The sequence below is a fragment of the Aquarana catesbeiana genome, linkage group LG04 (genome assembly GCF_042186555.1).
Source record: "Aquarana catesbeiana isolate 2022-GZ linkage group LG04, ASM4218655v1, whole genome shotgun sequence".
Lineage (NCBI taxonomy): Eukaryota > Metazoa > Chordata > Amphibia > Anura > Ranidae > Aquarana > Aquarana catesbeiana.
This window is the reverse complement of record NC_133327.1, coordinates 35346280-35365150: the sequence shown is the minus strand read 5'-3', so window position 1 is coordinate 35365150 and position 18871 is coordinate 35346280. Positions and strand designations below refer to the sequence as shown.

The following is an 18871-nucleotide window of genomic DNA, read 5'->3' as shown; positions in this document are numbered from 1 at the left end:
CCAACAAATAATTTGCTTTAATAAGGGTTCCCAAAACCTGAAAATTATTGTATGGGTTCCTTTAGGGTGAAAAGGTTGAGAAAATCTGTTCTAGAGGTTGATAGGAGTTCCTTGAGCTTTGGATGACTGAACTCCCATTGAGCGATGCCTGCACAGTTTCAGGATCAACTGGATCCAATTAATGAAATGAATGGACCAGGAACAATCAGGCTGAAAAGGAAAGAGCAGGATGAAGCAGGATGTCCTCCAGCCAGGAAATGAGGCAGGCTCTATCTAAATTGCTGCAGCTTTTAATGCACACTGTGCAAAATTTGTATGTTGTGTAATCAGAGTAACAATTTTCAGTACAGGAGTGGACCTTGTACAACTGTACAAGACTAAAGGAAGACTGGAGGTCAGTTTTAAAGCCAGGTCTAAAAAGCAGAGGATTCAACTGCAAACATACATTGTAGCAACTAAGCACACCAAAGTACTCCTATAAAGTACAGCCTCCACATACAGTATGTTTGCAAAAGTACCCATCTGAGACCTCTGCTTTAATGAAGATGCAAGAACCTCAGTATAATTGGGTTAGCGGTCAGCTTGAGTTCTGAGGAATAATATGGTGGCTACTGGGATTGCTTAGTATAATGATGTATCAGGTACAGATGGAGAATTGTAGAAGAGAGACATGAAGACACAAGCTTTAGTATTTGCCTTTCTTGCACACCTCAGTAAACAGGAATAACATCCGGGTTTAGGCTGCCAGGACACGGCACACAGCAATAACAGGTCTTCCCAGCAGATCCAGCGAGTTGGTTCATTAAGCTGGATGAGTTTTTGCAGCTGTGTTTTTCATTTTTTCCATGATATGTTAATAGAAATATACAATGACTTTTTGACGTTACAGTTGTGCTCATAAGTTTACATACCCTGGCAGAATTTATGATTTCTTGGCCATTTTTCAGAGAATATGAATGATAACACAAAAACTTTTCTTTCACTCATGGTTCGTGTTTGGCTGAAGCCATTTATTATCAGTCAACTGTGTTTAGTCTTTTTAAATCATAATGGCAACAGAAACTACCCAAATGACTGCGATCAAAAGTTTACATGCCCCAGTTCTTAAAGCGGAGTTCTACCCAAAAATGGAACTTTTCTGGTTCCGTCCCCCCTCTGGTGTCACATTTGGCACCTTTCAGGGGGGAGCAGATACCTGTCTAATACAGAATTTACAGCAATCTACGCCATGTCTGGCCCATCCTCCATCCCCCCCCGCTGTCTTCTGGGAGACACACAGGTCCTACAATACAGCAGGGACCAGTGAGGACGTGCAGCGCGACTCGCGCATGCACAGTAGGGAACCAGGCCGTGAAGCCACAAGGCTTCACTTCCTGATTCCCTTACTGAAGATGCCGGTGCCTGCACCCGGGAGCCGAGGGACAGATCGGCTTCGGGTGAGAACATCGTGGGCGCCCTGAATAGGTAAGTGTCCTAATATTAAAAGTCAGCATCTGCAGTATTTGCAGCTGATTACTTTAATTTTTTTTTTTTGGCGGAACTCTGCTTTAATACCCTGTATTGACCCCTTTAACATCAATGACAGCTTAAGTCTTTTGTGCTATTTGTGGATGAGGCTCTTTATCTTCTCAGATGGTAAAGCTGCCCATTCCACTTTGCAAAAAGCCTTCAGTTCCTGTAAATTCTTGGGCTGTCTTGCATGAACTGCACATTTGAGATCTTCCCTGAGTGGCTCAATGATATTGAGGTCAGGAGACTGAGATTGCCACTCCAGAACCTTCACTTTATTCTGGTGTAGCCAATGACAGGTCGACTTGGCCTTGTGTTTTGGATCATTGTCATGTTGGAATGTCTAAGTACGTCCCATGCGCAGCTTCCAGGCTAATGAATGCAAATGTTCCTCCGGTATTTTTTGATAACATACTGCATTCAACTTGCCATCAATTTTGACCAAATTTTCTGTTCCTTTTTAGCTCACACATTCCCAAAACATCAGTGATCCACCTTCGTACCTTTCATCATAGGTCTTGTTGACTCCCCTCCAAATGTAGCGTTTATGGTTGTGGCCAAAAAGCTAAATTTTGGTCTCATCACTCCAAATGACTTTGTGTCAGAAGGTTTGAGGCTTGTCTCTGTGCTGTTTGGTGTATTGTAAGCTGGATACTTTCTGGCATTTGTGTAGTAATGGCTTTCTTCTGGCGACTCGACCATGCAGCCCATCTTTCTTCAAATGACTCCTTATTGTGCATCTTGAAACAGCCACACCACATGTTTTCAGAGAGTCCTGTATTTCACCTGAAGTTATTTGTGGGTTTTTCTTTGCATCCCAAACAATTTTCCTGGCAGTTGTGGCTGAAATTTTAGTTGGTCTACCTGACCCCTCATTTTCCACTTCTTGATTAACATTTGAACACTGCTGATTGACATTCTCAATTCCTTGGATATCTTTTTATATCCCTTTCCTGTTTTATACAGTTCAACTACTTTTTCCCGCAGATCCTTTGACAATTCTTTTGCTTTCTCCATGACTCAGAATCCAGAAACGTCAGTGCAGCACTGGATGAAAGATGCAAGGGTCTGTCAGGAGTCCAGAAACTCATTGACCTTTTATACACACACACTAATTACAAGCAAACAGATCACAGGTGATGATGGTTACCTTTAATAGCCATTCAAACCCCTTTGTGTCAACTTGTGTGCATGTTATCAGGCCAAAATCACCAGGGTATGTAAATTTTTGATCAGGGTCATTTGGGTAGTTTCTGTTGCCATTATGATTTAAAAAGAGTAAACACAGTTGATTGATAATAAAAGGCTTCAGCCAAACACTATCCAAGAGTGAAAGAAATGATTTTGTGTTATCATTCCAATTCACTGAAAAATGGCCATGAAATCATAAATTCTGCTAGGGTATGTAAACTTATGAACACAACTGTATTTACATAACTATCACAATCCTTTATTTCTCATAAAACATTCTTTTATTTCCACCTCATATTACCCCAATTCATTCTCAACAGACCCTTTCATATAGCCGTACAATTGTAGCAGTATTTTTGCTGTATTCCCTATTGGCATTTTTGTTATTTTGTAGAAAATAGTGGGCTGCAGTCAGCTTATCTATCCTTCAGAAGAAGTGATCTTGAAGCACAGTCTATTTTCTCAGTCACATGTTGCTTGAGCTTTTCTCAGCCTTTCGCCAGAGACATCCTTGAAATAATTTTCATGTCTCGGGGAACCCTTGCCATAACCAATTGGGGGTCAGTGGGAAAAATGACTTAACATTGGTGGTCAGTGTGAAGAATACTCCTTACATTTATAATAAGTTGGAAGAATGTCCTTTACATTGGTGGTCAGCGGGAAGAATGCCCTTTACATTGGTGGTCAGTGAGAGGAATGTTCCTTACATTGGTAGTCAGTTGGAAGAATGTCCCTTACATTGATGGTCAGTGCAAAGTATGGACCATACAATGGTGGTCAGTGGGAAAAATACACCTTACATTGCCGATCAGTGGGAAGAATGCTCCTCACATTGGTGGTCAGTGAAAAGTATGGACCATGCACTAGTAATCCATGGGAAGAATGCTGCTTACATTGGTGGTCAGTGGAAAGAATGCTCCTTAGACTTGTGGTCAGTGGGGAGAATGTACCTTACATTGGTGGTCAGTGGGAAGAATGCTCCTTACATTGGTGGTCAGTTAGAATGTCCCCTAACACCTTCCATACAGGGCCTAGTCTGGCACTCCTCTCCTACATGTAAAAATCATCATTTTTTTGCTAGAAAATTACTCAGAACCCCCAAACATTATGTATGTTTTTTTAGCAGACACCCTAGGGAATAAAATGGTGGTCGTTGCAACTTTTTATGTCACATGGTATTTGCGCAACAATTTTTCAAAGAAACAATCAAATCAAAACAGTAAAGTTAGCCCATTTTTTTATATAATGTGAAAGATGATGTTACGCCGAGTAAATAGATACCCAACATGTCACGCTTTAAAATTGCGCACATTCGTGGAATGGCGCCAAACTTCGGTACTTAAAAATCTCCATAGGCGACACTTTACATTTTTTTTTTTTTTACAGGTTTAATGTTTAAAGTTACAGAGGGGGTCTAGTGCTAGACTTGTCGCGGCGATACCGCATATGTGTGGTTTGAATGGCGTTTACATATAAGGGTGGGACTTACGTGTGCGTTCACTTCTTTTTCTTTTTACACTTTCTTTTTATTTTATTTTTTTAATTTTTTGATGACTTTTATTCCTATTACAAGGAATGTAAACATCCCTTGTAATAGGAATGGTGTGTGACAGGTCCTCTTTATGGAGAGATGTGGGGTCTGTAAGACCCCACAGCTCTCCTTCAGGCTGGAAAGCATCAGATCGAGAAAAACAAAATGACAGATCTCATGCTTCCCAGCCGAGATCCCCGTTTGTTGACATCTGCGGCCCGGACGTGACGTCACAACGGTCACCGGAATTCTCTATGGTCCTCATCCGGCAGCGGCGGATTTCTCTTCCAGGTCCCTGCTGGCACGGGAGAGCCCGGAGAAGCACCGAAGGGCGATGGGAGGGAGTGTCCCCTCCCATCGCCTGTAAGAATGATCAAGCGGCGGAACTGCGGATCATTCTTACGGTGCACAGAATCGCCGGCAGAAAAGAATGATATCTGAATGATGCCTGCAGCTGCAGGCATCATTCAGATATACCTACTGAAAGTCAAGGATGTCATATGATGTACTGTGGGCGGGAAGTGGTTAAATTGGTGGTCACTAGGAAGAATGTCCCTTACAGTATATCGGTAGTCAGCAGGAAGAATGTCCCCTAGACAGTGGTGGCCAGCATGCCACCCTTACAGATAGCTAAAAAATATTATTGGCGTCCTCCTGCTTGTTCTGCCAAGTTGTGTTGACCCCAGAACTATGCAGACACCATCAAATGGGAGGTCCATCACCCACAGCTCAAGGAGCCACTAACAAACTCTAAAGGGGTTCCATCTAACCCTGGCTTAGAATGGCTGGCATGGACAATCAGTGGGCTTGTTGGTTCTGGTGATGTATGCAAGCTGCCACTGTCCCCCACAAAAGAGATGCGCTGAGCAACTGGTTGAGTGGGAAGCAAACACAAGAAATTTTCCATGTTGTCCTGTGTTGGAACACAAAGGTTAAGACACCACTAGAACGTCAGAAACCAAAACTGAACTGCATATTCCAGATGAGGTCTTACTAATAATTTGTACAGGGGCATCTAAATTGTTTTAGTTTCAGTTGTATTTTAGTCGACTAAAATCCCCAGTACATTTCAGTCAACTAAAATCTCCTACATTTTAGTGGACTAAACTCTAATGGATTTAGTTAAATTGTAATGCAATTGTAAGGATTTCTCTAGAATTGCCAAACTCAGTATATACTCCTGTAGTAAAAATTGAACAACACGTTATTATTTCTGGTATTAACATTTGAACATGCACTACAGACACAGATTTGGTCGTTGTGATATATAAACAGTTTATATTTTGAAGCCAAAATTTAAATTAAGTTTTAGTCCTAGTCTTTTGACTAAAATGCCATTTTAGTTTTGGTCGTATTTTAGTCAACTGAATTGTTTAAGTTTTAGTCGTATTTTAGTGGACTAAAATAGTGGTAATTTAGTTGACGAACATAATTTTCGGTGACTAAATTAACACTGTTTGTATGCTGTAACAATAACACCTTCTTGATGAGGATATGTATATACGGGGCCTCATGATAGTGGGTCTTCTTTCATGGGGGGCTGTCAGAAACCATGAAATCAGGCCGAGACAGAAGTACAGTTAAATCACACTTGTTTAATAATAAAAGTAAAAAGAACAAACGTAGTCAAAACATAGCCAAAGTTCAGTCAGCCAAGCCAGAAGTCAGGGATCAATGTAGTGGAACAGCAAGCAGGATCTGGAGCCAGAAGGGATGTCAGCAAAGCAAGTCTTGAATGGGATCACAGGAGATAGTTTCTGTGATGTTGACCAAGGCGAAGGCAGAGATCCTCTGGGCTGGACGGCTTAAGTAGGCAGGACTGACGAGCAGGATATCATTAACAGCTGAGTAACTGTGGAGAGACAGGAGCTGGCAATTAGCCGACAGCTGAGCGGCCAGCTCTGAGAAGGAAGGGCTGAGCCCAGCCCTGACAGAGGCAAATATGCACCGCTGTGTTTGTGCTGAGAGCGTGCTACACACCGCACTCCCGCATAGAGAGCAAGCCCTCACTGAGAGCTCTCCATCTCGTATTAATAACTTGGACCTGGGCGGCCCGCTTCCCTATCACTGAATCAATGTGATAGCCTATGATTGCTTATCACAATGATCAGTCACTGTAAAGTCCACCCTTGTGTTTCTTTCTCCTCTTGAATGGAGAAAAAGATACAATGTATGCATATGAGATCCATTATATAATACATTGTATCTTTTTCTCCTTGCTAGAGGAGAAAAATATAAACTAAGAAAATTGTTAGTAAAAAAATAATAAGAAGAAAAAAGGATACAATAGCTACATCAGGGTTTGGTCTATGACTATGTCAATGTCAGCGTAAGGGTCAATGGTCATGGCCGAGGTCAAAGGTTTATGTCCAAAGTCGGGGTCAGTGTATTTTAGGTAGCAAAAAGCAAACAAAAAAAAAAACACTTTAGTATCAGTGTCAGTGTGTTTTTAGGTAGGCTAAAAAAAGAAAAATTGGCACTTTTGTTTCTGGGTCCTACTATGGATACAAGTGGTATTTTTTCCATCACCAGGAACAGAAGAATTTATTTTGGGTTGTTCTTTGGTGGTTGGTTATGATAATAGCCAGTGGTCGTCGCAGTCTTTTGGGTCCCATGCTGAGTGGCTGCCCAGCTGCAGAGAAACCATGGGGGGGGGGGGTTGCTTGCTCTGCATGGGGTTCCATTCATAGAACTTCTTGTATTTTTTCTCAATGAAGGCAAGGCATTCTCTGATTGGACTAGGTGGAGATCATAATGTCAACCTCCCGCCTCTCCACTTTGTCCAATCAGAGAACACCTTGCATTCACTGAGAAAAATGCAAGGAGTTCTGTGAATGGTACCCGTGCTGTGTGTGATCTATGTGACCACCTTTAGACACTCCATCAGGGATGAGGTTTGGCTTCATGGCGAATTTCCAGGATTCACAAACTCTTAACCAAAATGTCAGCCAATAACTTGAAGGAATGCATAACCCAACCTTCCTTCTATAAAAGGGTGAGCTCACAGCAGACATTTCACTCCTGTTTATAGGGATCACAACTGTTGTTGGCAGTCATTCCTGTTCATAAGGATCACAACTGTTGTTGGGGGTCATTCCTGTTCATAGAGATCACAGCTGTTGTTGGCAGTCATTCCTGTTCATAAGGATCACAACTGTTGTTGGGGGTCATTCCTGTTCATAGGGATCACAACTGTTGTTGGCAGTCATTCCTGTTCATAGGGATCACAACTGTTGTTGGTGTTCATTCCTGTTTATAGGGATCACAACTGTTGTTGACAGCCATTCCTGTTCATAGGGATCACAACTGTTGTTGGTTGTCATTCCTGTTCATAGGGATCACAACTGTTCTTGGGGGTCATTCCTGTTCATAGGGATCACAACTGTTGTTGGCAGTCATTCCTGTTCATAGGGATCACAACTGTTGTTGGTGGTCATTCCTGTTCATAGGGATCACAACTGTCGTTGACAGCCATTCCTGTTCATATTGATCACAACTGTTGTTGGGGGTCAATCCTGTTCATATTGATCTCAACTGTTGTTGGCGGCCATTCCTGTTCATAGGGATAACAACTGTTGTTGGCGGTCATTCCTGTTCATAGGGATCACAGCTGTTGTTGGCAGTCATTCCTGTTCATAGGGATCACAACTGTTGTTGGCAATCATTCCTGTTCATATTGATCACAACTGTTGTTGGTAGTCATTCCTGTTCATAGGGATCACAACTGTTGTTGGCAGTCATTCCTGTTCATAGGGATCACAGCTGTTGTTGGCAATCATTCCTGTTCATAGGGATCACAGCTGTTGTTGGTAGTCATTCCTGTTCATAGGGATCACAACTGTTGTTGGCAGTCATTCCTGTTCATATTAATCTCAACTGTTGTTGGTGGCAATCTCAACTGTTGTTGGCGGATCACAGCTGTTGCAGGGGGTCACCCCGTTATTGGGGGTCACTCCTATTGCTGGAAGTCATGCCTGTTGCTGGGGGGTCACTATTTTTGTTAAGGGGCACTCCTATTTCTGGAGGTCACTGCTGTTGCTGGCAATCACTGCTGTTGCTGGGGGTCACTCCTATTGCTGAGTGGTTGCTGATGGATCACTCCTGTTGCTGGGGGGGGGGGTTGTTACTTCTTTTGCTATGGGAAATTTCTGTTGCTGGGGAGTCACTCCTGTTGCTGGGGTCACACTTTTCTGCCCAGTTTTCTCATTCAGTGTCACTGGATTTTGGCATTAAGAAGCCGAGTTGTTTTATGGATAAAATCTGCCACCTAGTGGCAAACTACACTAACTGCAAAAATTGGACAAAAACTTTTTGCAGCAGAAGGCTAAGCATCACCATGCATTGAAGCAAAGATATTGTGACACATCTTTGTATGGGGTGTTTTGGTACATCGGACATAATGGTGACATAACACACATTAACACATGTGCATTAGGGCTGTGCTCAAATGTAAATGGGCCCTTAATGTTTTCACCCACAATTCACACTACATTCACCCAAGAATCACAATGCATTCACCCAAAATTTACACTAAACTCACCCAAGATTCACACTACATTCACCCACATTACACAGTACATTCTCCCAGGATACACACCACATTCACCCGAGATATGCACTAAATCCACCAAGGATTTGCACTACTTTCACCCAAGATTTACACTACATTCATGTGCATTTGTATAAATGTAACGGGCGCCCTTAAAGCTTTCACCCAAGATGATAAATTTACCCAAGATTTACACTACATTCACCCAGGATTCGCATTACAATTGCTCAAGATTCATGCTACATTCACCAAGGATCCACCCTACATTTAATCAAGCACTCAACCAAGATGCACACTACATGTGCCCAGGATTCACACTACATCCAAGATATGCACTAAATTCACAAAGGATTCGCACTACATTTATCCATGATTCACTCCACATTCACCCAAGATATGCATAAACTTCACAAAGGATTCGCACTACATTCACCCAAGATTTATACTACATTTACCCAAAATGTACACAACATTCACCCAGGGTTCACGCTACATTCGCTCAAGTTTCATGCAGCATTCACCCAGGATTCACACATCTTCATATAGGATTCTACGAGAAAATGTGTTTATCCTGGGTTAAAGTTGTGTGAATCCTGGGTGAAAACATTGATAAATACACCTCATGACAACATTTTGAACCCTAATCAGGGTGTATTCGTACATGTTCCTATTCTTCCCATTTACAAGGGAAGATCAGCCAGAGATCTCCCAGATACAAAATAACATAAACCCCTGTGATTGTATCTCACTGAATAGATGTACAGCCCCATGGGAAGTACGACTACAAAGCCTGTTGGAGTTTTCTAACCAGATAAATGTATACATAGATATATATACCGGAATGTTCCGGGCCGACTGATGATCTGAGAAGATCTTCTACCTCCTCTCCCTTCTACAGACCGCTCCTACCCGGAGGACCCGGAGCACACTCCACACACGGTCCTCACTACTCTCACATCAGCGCCCTCTGGAGGCACCTTTTGGAACTACAACGATTTCCAGGGAGGGGTGTGGCCCGTATGTTGCAACTACCAGAAAGCGCTAGATGCATTGATATCTGTCTATGGTCAGCTTTTTAGGTAAGACATTCTATCTATCTGTCTGTCTGTCTGTCTGTCTGTCTGTCTGTCTGTCTCTCTCTCTCTCTCTCTCTCTCTCTCTCTCTCTCTCTCTCTCTCTATCTATCTATCTATCTATTCATGTGTCTATCTAGCAAATATATTTCTTTCTTTCTTCTGATCTAACACAATGTAACAATCAGGTAAAGATGGATGTATGATGCATGGTAGTGTAACATTTTCAGCATGCTGGAAAATATTTATACATCTCTTTTCTTAGGGAACTGGAGCCAGCCAAGAAAGGAGACTCTACAATTATGGAGAGACAGAACCCAGAGGCTCAGCATGGAGTTATTGGCAGTTCTGGAGGTGAGCTATTATGGGATGGAGCTAGGACGCTGGTGGAAGGCTGGACCCCAGAGAATAATATTGGGTGGGGTGAGCAGAAAGGACATCAGGGGGTTCAGGAAATGCCATTAACTGTGGTCATCTATAAGACGACCTACATGTTAACATCTGATTTACTAATCTATTAGAACAGGGGTCTCCAAGTTAGGGCCCCGGTTTGCTGCTAGGGTCAGTGATGTATGCTCAATGTGCACAGTTTGAAGATTCAGGTCAGCAGAGGCTCTATGTTATCTGTTGTGCATTGAATATGTGGATAGGGAATTTGAGGCACATTTTTAGGTCAACTGGCTGATCGAATAAAAAAAAAGAACAATCTATGGGCTGGCTTGGCCTTACAGTAGTAAGGGGGACTCTGATGGGGATCCTGATCTAAGGGACTCTGATGGGGACCTGGTGTAAGAAGGTACTCTGATGGGGACCTGGTGTAGGAAGGAACTCTAATGGGGATCCTGATGTAAGAAGGGACTCTGATGGGGATCCTGATGTAAGAAGGGACTCTGATGGGGATCCCGATGTAAGAGGGGACTCTGATGGGGATCCCGATGTAAGAGGGGACTCTGATGGGGACCTGGTGTAAGAAGGGACTCTGATGGGGACCTGGTGTAATAAGGGGCTCTGATGGGGACCTGGTGTAAGAAGGGGCTCTGATGGGGACCTGGTGTAAGAAGGGACTCTGACGGGGACCTGGTGTAAGAAGGGGCTCTGATGGGGACCTGGTGTAAGAAGGGACTCTGATGGGGACCTGGTGTAAGAAGGGGCTCTGATGGGGACCTGGTGTAAGAAGGGGCTCTGATGGGGACCTGGTGTAAGAAGGGACTCTGATGGGGACCTGGTGTAAGAAGGGGCTCTGATGGGGACCTGGTGTAAGAAGGGACTCTTATAGGGACCTGGTGTAAGAAGGGGCTCTGATGGGGACCTGGTGTAAGAAGGGACTCTGATGGGGACCTGGTGTAAGAAGGGACTCTGATGGGGACCTGGTGTAAGAAGGGGCTCTGATGGGGACCTGGTGTAAGAAGGGGCTCTGATGGGGACCTGATGTAAGAAGGGGCTCTGATGGGGACCTGGTGTAAGAAGGGGCTCTGATGGGGACCTGATGTAAGAAGGGGCTCTGATGGGGACCTGGTGTAAGAAGGGGCTCTGATGGGGACCTGGTGTAAGAAGGGGCTCTGATGGGGACCTGGTGTAAGAAGGGACTCTGATGGGGACCTGGTGTAAGAAGGGGCTCTGATGGGGACCTGGTGTAAGAAGGGGCTCTGATGGGGACCTGATGTAAGAAGGGGCTCTGATGGGGACCTGGTGTAAGAAGGGGCTCTGATGGGGACCTGATGTAAGAAGGGGCTCTGATGGGGACCTGGTGTAAGAAGGGGCTCTGATGGGGACCTGGTGTAGGAGGAGACTGTTTTGTTTTTTTTTGGCCCTGTGACATGCAGCTTTAAGGGGGAAAGGGAAAATACACAAATCCTTTAACTTATAGGTTTGAGGGATACCTTAAAGTTTACTTGGTGATCCTGCCAGTATTTGGAGCGCAGAGCAGTTTCCTCCTCTTTTCTCTGAATGCTAACTACATATTCAGAGCCGTAGTGGCGTTGTCAGACATGTTAAAGGGCATTTGCAGCTTTGTGCGCTGTGTAAAGAGACAGTCATCCTTGTATCGCTGCCTATAGTCTGAGGATGCTTCATAGGTTGCCATTGGGTGAAAGAGCTCTTGGCAACAAAATCTGGCAAAGGCTGTTTTTAAACTCCACCCCCAGCCCTTGACTCTGGGGGGAGAAGCAGGGCCCTAAGGGCTCATTTACACTTGCTTCGACTTTAAAGCGCCAAATTAAAGCGCTTATTGCTTTAACTTTTTTGATGCTTCTATTATGCTCTTTTGAAGCTTTAATGAAGCTAGGCAAATGCTCTGTGTGTTCTGATTTTCTATTTGTTTGATAGGGGCCCTGTAGAACCCCATCTCAGTAGTACCCCCACTCAGCATATCCTAAGATCATTAGTACCCCTGTTGAGCAGATCCCCAGTTTATGTGTAGATCCCCTGCAAAGTAGTACCCCCAGTTCTGCTGATCCCCTGCTCAGTAATAACCCCCCGCTCTGCTGATCTCCTGCTCAGTATTAACCCCCAGCTCTGCTGATCCCCTGCTTAGTAGTACCCCCAGCTCTGCTGATCCCCTGCTCAGTATTAACCCCCAACTCTGCTGATCCCCTGCTCAGTAGTAACCTCCAGCTCTGCTGATCCTTTTCTCAGTAGTAAACCCCCAGCTCTGCTGATCCCCTGCTCAGTATTAACCCCCAGCTCTGCTGATCCCCTGCTTGGCAGTACCCCCAGCTCTGCTGATCCCCTGCTCAGTATTAACCCCCAGCTCTGCTGATCCCTTGCTCAGTAGTAACCCCCAGCTCTGCTGATCCCCTGCTCAGTAGTAACCCCCAGCTCTGCTGATCCCCTGCTCAGTAGTAACCCCCAGCTCTGCTGATCCCCTGCTTAGTAGTACCCCCAGCTCTGCTGATCCCCTGCTCAGTAGTAGCCCCCATCTCTGCTGATCCCTTGCTCAGTAGTAACCCCCAGCTCTGCTGATCCCCTGCTCAGTAGTAACCCCCAGCTCTGCTGATCCCCTGCTCAGTAGTAACCCCCAGCTCTGCTGATCCCTTGCTCAGTAGTAACCCTCAGCTCTGCTGATCTTCTGTTTTGCTGATCTTCCTCTTATTCTAAGCCCTGCATACCCCCCCGCTATTTTGCTCCCACGCTGCTTACTATGAGTGCCATCTGCTAGTTTCTCCTCCTCCGTTCCCCAGCTCTGCTGATCCTCTGCCGCTCAATCCTCTCTCTCCGATCCCCACTCACCTTTCGCTATAACGTTCCCATGTTGCACACCGTGTGTGACATCTGCTAGTTGCTCTGCTCCAGTCCAGACCCCCCTCACCTTCCTGCCACTCTACACTGCACACCAGATGTGACGTCTGCACCAGACACTCCCAGAATATATATACACATGAACCGGAATTGACTGCTTATGGTTTTCCAGTGCATCCTGGGATATCTCATACCTGCAATAGCTCCAAAACAAAGTGAAGCTAATTCTGAATAACCTCTCAAAAGCTGCAGGTGCTGTTAGCAAACATTCTCATAGACTTCTATGGAGGCTTTGGAAACTCCTTAAAGTGCCAAGAAAGCAACATGGGGTAAAATTGTTGAAGTAAAGCAAACACAACGTGTAAACAGGATTGTAAACTAAGCATTTTATTTAGTGAGAAGCGCTTTGATTGGCATTCAGAGTGCTTTAAAACAGCATGTCCTATGCCACATTTTGAATTAAATGAGCCCTTATTTTATGATTACAGAAAAAAAATAGCAAAAAAAGGAACTTTGATTGTTTTTTTCTTTTATTTCAATTAGGAGGGATGGTTCCGGAAGGTTTTACATTTCCAGTAATACATTTACTATCCTTTGACTTCACAGATGCTTTAAAGCTGTCCGTGGTGTACAGAAAATAACTTTTTTTTGAGGGCAGTCTGACAGTATAATGTGCCAGTGCATATTTGGCTGTGGAATTGAAACTTTTTTAACCACTTAAGGACCGCCCACCCACAATGTACTGTGGATAGGTGGCCTGTACAGGCAAAGCGACGTACTCGTATGTCCAGGGCCGTCTTTAAGGCAGGGCAAAAGGGGCAGCTCCCCTGGGCTCTGTTATTGTTGTGGGGCCCAAAGCAGATGCCTCATAATTGCCAACTATCCCAGTTTGAATTCCCTCGTCCCTTGAGGTTTTAGTTCCGTGCTGTGCCCTGATATCTCAGTGTGAAATTTTGTTACTAATGCTGCCCAGCTCTGCCCTATTGTTGTGTACAGATGACTGACCTGCAGACCCCGTGTTTACATGTAAACATTCATATTTAAATAGCGGAGGACCGGCAGCATTCATATGTAAATTAGAGGTTGTATTCATATGTATATCATGCCCCCCCTGAAGTCATATCCACCATCACCTATACTGAATGCTGCCCACTGGGGAGATAAAGGGGCATGCTTGAAAGTCCTGCCTACAACTGTGGTCATTCAGTCTAACATCCACCTGTTCTGCAAAGGTAAGCAAATTAGTGTGTGTGTGTGTGTGTGTGTGTGTGTGGGGGGGTAGTGTGGGGTGTGCAGAGGTAGGCAGAGAAGGAATTACAGTTTGGTGCACAGGTGAGCAAGGAGAGGATGTATGGAGGTAAGGAAGGTGATTGGAGAGGATGGGGGAGGTTTGGGGTGCAGAGGTTAGCATGGGTTTTAGGATGCAAAGGTGTACTGAGTGGATTAAGTTGTAGGTCACGTGTAGGGCAGCCCATTTATTTCAGTGGGCTGCTCTATGCACTACAAATGCGGTAGAAAGTCCCAAAATCACACGGTGCCAAGGCACAGGTCAGCAGATGCGTGAGGGTGTCATTAACAATTAATAGCACTGCTGTGTATCTGCTAAAGGGGAGCACGTTTCTGTGGTGTCAGGAAAGCAATTTTGCATGTGTTTCCAACACACACAAATGTGAAAGCAGGTTATATGTCTCATTTACATTGGTGGTCAGTGTAAATATTCTCATTACATTGGTGCTTGGTGTAGAATTCTTTCATTCACACTGGTGGCCAGTGTGAATGTCCCCCTTACATTGGTGGTCAGTGTAAATCCCTCCTTACATTGGTGATTACTGTGAATGCTTCTATTACATTAGTGGTCAGTGTAAACCCCTATTACATTAGTGGTCAGAGTAAACCCCTATTGTATTGGTGGCCAGTGTTGAAACTGCTCTTTATATTGGTAGTCGGTAAAAAAAATCGGCATTGCCATTGATCACACCCTCCCCTCCACCCAGCACTGCCACTGATCTCAGGAGTCCTAGGATCCCTTAGAGTTTTCTGTCTATTTATGGGTCCCCTCACCTCCCCAGTCCATGGTGTGCAGGCAGTGAGATGATGTCCTGTAACCTCTAGCAACCAGTCAGTGAGCAGTATTGATGTACAGTAATCTCCAGCAACAATCAACAAGCAGAAATCATGTGCTGTAACCTCTAGCAACCAATCAGGGAGCCATAATGTGTGCTGTAACCTCTAGCAACCAGTCAGTGAGCGGTAATGATACATTGTAACCTCTTGCAACGAATCGCAATCGCTACCTGATCTTATTCAGTAAACTGATTTTGAGTCTAGCTGCTATTTATTGTATGTCTCAGAGCAGGTGGAGAGTGAAACTGCATGGAGGGGGGGGCAAGAAAATTTTTGCCCAGGGTCCAATCAATATTAAAGACGGCTCTGGGTACGTTGCTGCCTCTTTCTTGGTTTAGAGTGCACACATGCAATAAGAACTCAAAATAACCAATACAAGTTAAAGTACTAGTGTGCAATTATTACTAGTACTAGTACACAATTATTAAAACTGAAAAAAGATTGTTTGTCAAGTGCATATGACAATGGTTCCTGATGACATTATATATGACGAAATATGCAGGGCGGAGCTAGGACATTCAATGCACAATGTACAACGCATGCTCGACCCGATCAAGGCCATTTTTGAATTGGGTGACTGGAATCATTCTCTCTGATGTACTATACACGTTTGAATATCGCTATATTTTTAAGTGCAATACTTTATTAAACATTTTTATGTACAAAGGGGCTTCATTCCCATATCTATGATGGACAAGGTTGACTGGTTGAGCTGGAGACCGCCAATCTCATTGCAGCTAATAGGATTGCCGGAAAGGTTTATTCTTATATGTATGATCATGGTGGGAGAGCTGGTGACGATTGACCAGAAGGATTGCAAGCGACTAAGGCTTGTTTTGACCACCTTAATCGGGGTCAAATGTTTCTGGTAAGTCTCCCATTTGTAGCACTAGGGTGGCATGATCTTTCCTTGGGTGTTTGGACATCTCCTATATACAGTGTATATAACAAGTCTACACAACTTTTTTAAAAATGTCAGGTTTCTGTGATGTAAAAAAATGAGACAAAGATAAATAATTTCAGATTTTTTTCCACCTTTAATGTGACCTATAAACTGTACAACTCAGTTGAAAAACTGAAATCTTTTAGGTGGAGGGAAGTAAAAATAAAAAACTAAAATAATATGGTTGCATAAGTGTTGTGCACACCCTTAAACTAATACGTGTTGAAACACCTTTTGATTTTATTACAGCACTCAGTCTTTTTGGGTATGATTCTATCAGCACGGCACATCTTGACTTGGCAATATTTGCCCACTCTTCTTTGCAAAAACATTCCAAATCTATCAGATTGTGAGGGCATCTCCTGTGCACAGCCCTCTTCAGATCACCCCACAGATTTTCAATGGGATTCAGGTCTGGGCTCTGGCTGGGCCATTCCAAAACTTGAATCTTCTTCTGGTGAAGCTATTCCTTTGTTGATTTGGATGTATGCTTTGGGTAGTTGTCATGCAGAAAGATGAAGTTCCTCTTCATGTTCAGCTTTCTAGCAGAAGCCTGAAGGTTTTGTGCCAATATTGACTGGTATATGGAACTGTTCATAATTCCCTCTACCTTAATGAAGGCCCCTGTTCCAGCTGAAGAAAAACAGCCCCAAAGTATGACGCTGCCATCACCATGCTTCACGGTGGGTATGGTGTTCTTTTGTTGATGTGCAGTGTTTTTTTTGCTCCAAACCTATCTTTTGGAATTATAGCCAAAAAAGTTCAACCTTGGTTTCATCAGACCATAACACATTTTCCCACATGCTTTTGGGAGACTTCAGATGTGTTTTTGCTAAATTTAGCCGGGCTTGGATGTTTTTCTTCGTAAGAAAAGGTTTCTGTCTTTCCACTCTACCCCATAGCCCAGACATATGACAAATATGGGAGATTGTTGTCACATGTACCACACAGCCAGTACTTGACAGATATTCCTGCAGCTCCTTTAATGTTGCTGGAGGCCTCTTGGCAGCCTCCCTGACCAGTTTTCTTCTCGTCTTTTCATCAATTTTGGAGGCACGTCCAGTTCTTGGTAATGTCACTGTTGTGCCATATTTTCTCCACTTGATGGTGACTGTCTTCACTGTGTTCCATGGTATATCTAATGCATTGGAAATTCTTTTGTACCCTTCTCCTGACTGATACTTTTTAACAATGAGATCCCTCTGATGCTTTGGAAGCTCTCTGTGGACCATGGCTTTTTCTGTAGGATGAGATGAAGAAAATGTAAGGAAAGACCTACAAGAGCAGCTGAACTTTATTTGGGGTTAATCAGAGGCACTCTAAATGATGGCAGGTGTGTACTGACTCCTATTTAATATGAGTTTAAATGTGATTGCTTAGATCTGAACACAGCTACATCCCCAGTTATAAGAGGGTGTGCACACTTATGCAACCACATTATTTTATTTTTTTATTTTTACTTCCCTCTAAAGATTTCAGTTTGTTTTTCAACTGAGTGGTACAGTTTATAGGTCACATTAGGGCTGGATTCACACCAGTCCGGCATTGCGGAGTGCGAATGCAACGCACATATGTGAACCAGACTGATTGAAAGTAATAGATTTTAAAATGTTCTGCGAATACACTGCATCCAATTTGCATAGGTGTGAACCCAGCCTAAAGGTGGAAAAAGTTCTGAAATTATTTATCTTTGTCTCATTTTTTTACATCACAGAAACCTGACATTTCAACAGGGGTGTGTAGATTTTTTTTATATCCACTGTATCTCTCCGTCTGGTGATACTGTATCTTTACACATGTTTCCATAAAGGACTATTTCTTTCCACTTCATTTGAACTCATCTACACCTCAATGTAAAGGACTCTATGGTTTATTGTCATATGCACTTGACAAACAATCTTTTTTCCATTTTAATAATTGCACACTAGCACTTTAACTTTTTTTGGATATTTTGAGTTTTATCGTACCAGGCACTTTTGGATAATAGAATTGATCACTGATATATGTACACAGTATGTGTTTGATGTCGTTTTTATTATGCAAAGCAGGGATAAGAAACAAAGAGATCTTTGGTAAAAAGCAGCACACGTTACACACATTACACATTGTTAGGCACACATTTAACCCCTTGATCACCCTAGACGTTAACCCCTTTCCAGCCAGTGTCATTAGTACAGTGGCAGTGTATAGCATCATCACTGATCATTGTATTAGTGTCACTGTTGATGTCAGCGGCAGTTAGTTCCCACTCAGTGTCAGTTAGTGTTAGATTTCCCGCCACACTATCGCAGTCCCATTAAAAGTCACTTATCACCGCCATTAGTAGTATACAAAATTTCAATATATTTACCACAGTTTGTAGATGATATAACTTTTACGCAAACCAATCAACACACTTATTGAGATTTTTTTTTTACCAAAGTCATGTAGCAGAATAGATTTTGGCCAAAATTTATGAAGAATTTTGATTTTTTAAATTTTTTGCGGTGTGCGTTCCAAGACATCAGAGGTCAAAACCAAGAAAACCGGAAGTGACGTTGATATGGGCGGGCATGCAGCCTCAATGCATTTCGTGATCAACGCGTCAACACATCAAGCTTCCTGATGTCGTGTTGAACACGAAATGCATTGAGGCTGCGCGTCCACCCTTATCGACGTCACTTCCAGTTTTGTCGGTTCCGACCTCTGATGTCTTGGAGTGCACGGCGCAACCT

At 43.5% G+C, this 18871-nt stretch overlaps 1 protein-coding gene across 9 annotated transcripts in view; it reads left to right on the top strand.

Moving 5' to 3' along the window:
• DNMT3A (DNA methyltransferase 3 alpha) overlaps positions 1-18871 on the top strand; it is a 201555-nt gene that overhangs the window by 40954 nt on the left and 141730 nt on the right. For all 9 annotated transcript variants that reach the window (XM_073625009.1, XM_073625010.1, XM_073625013.1 and 6 more), the window contains exons 2-3: positions 9679-9859; positions 10119-10207. The gene's annotated coding sequence lies outside the window, so the exon portion shown is untranslated. The remainder of the gene's footprint in view (positions 1-9678; positions 9860-10118; positions 10208-18871) is intronic.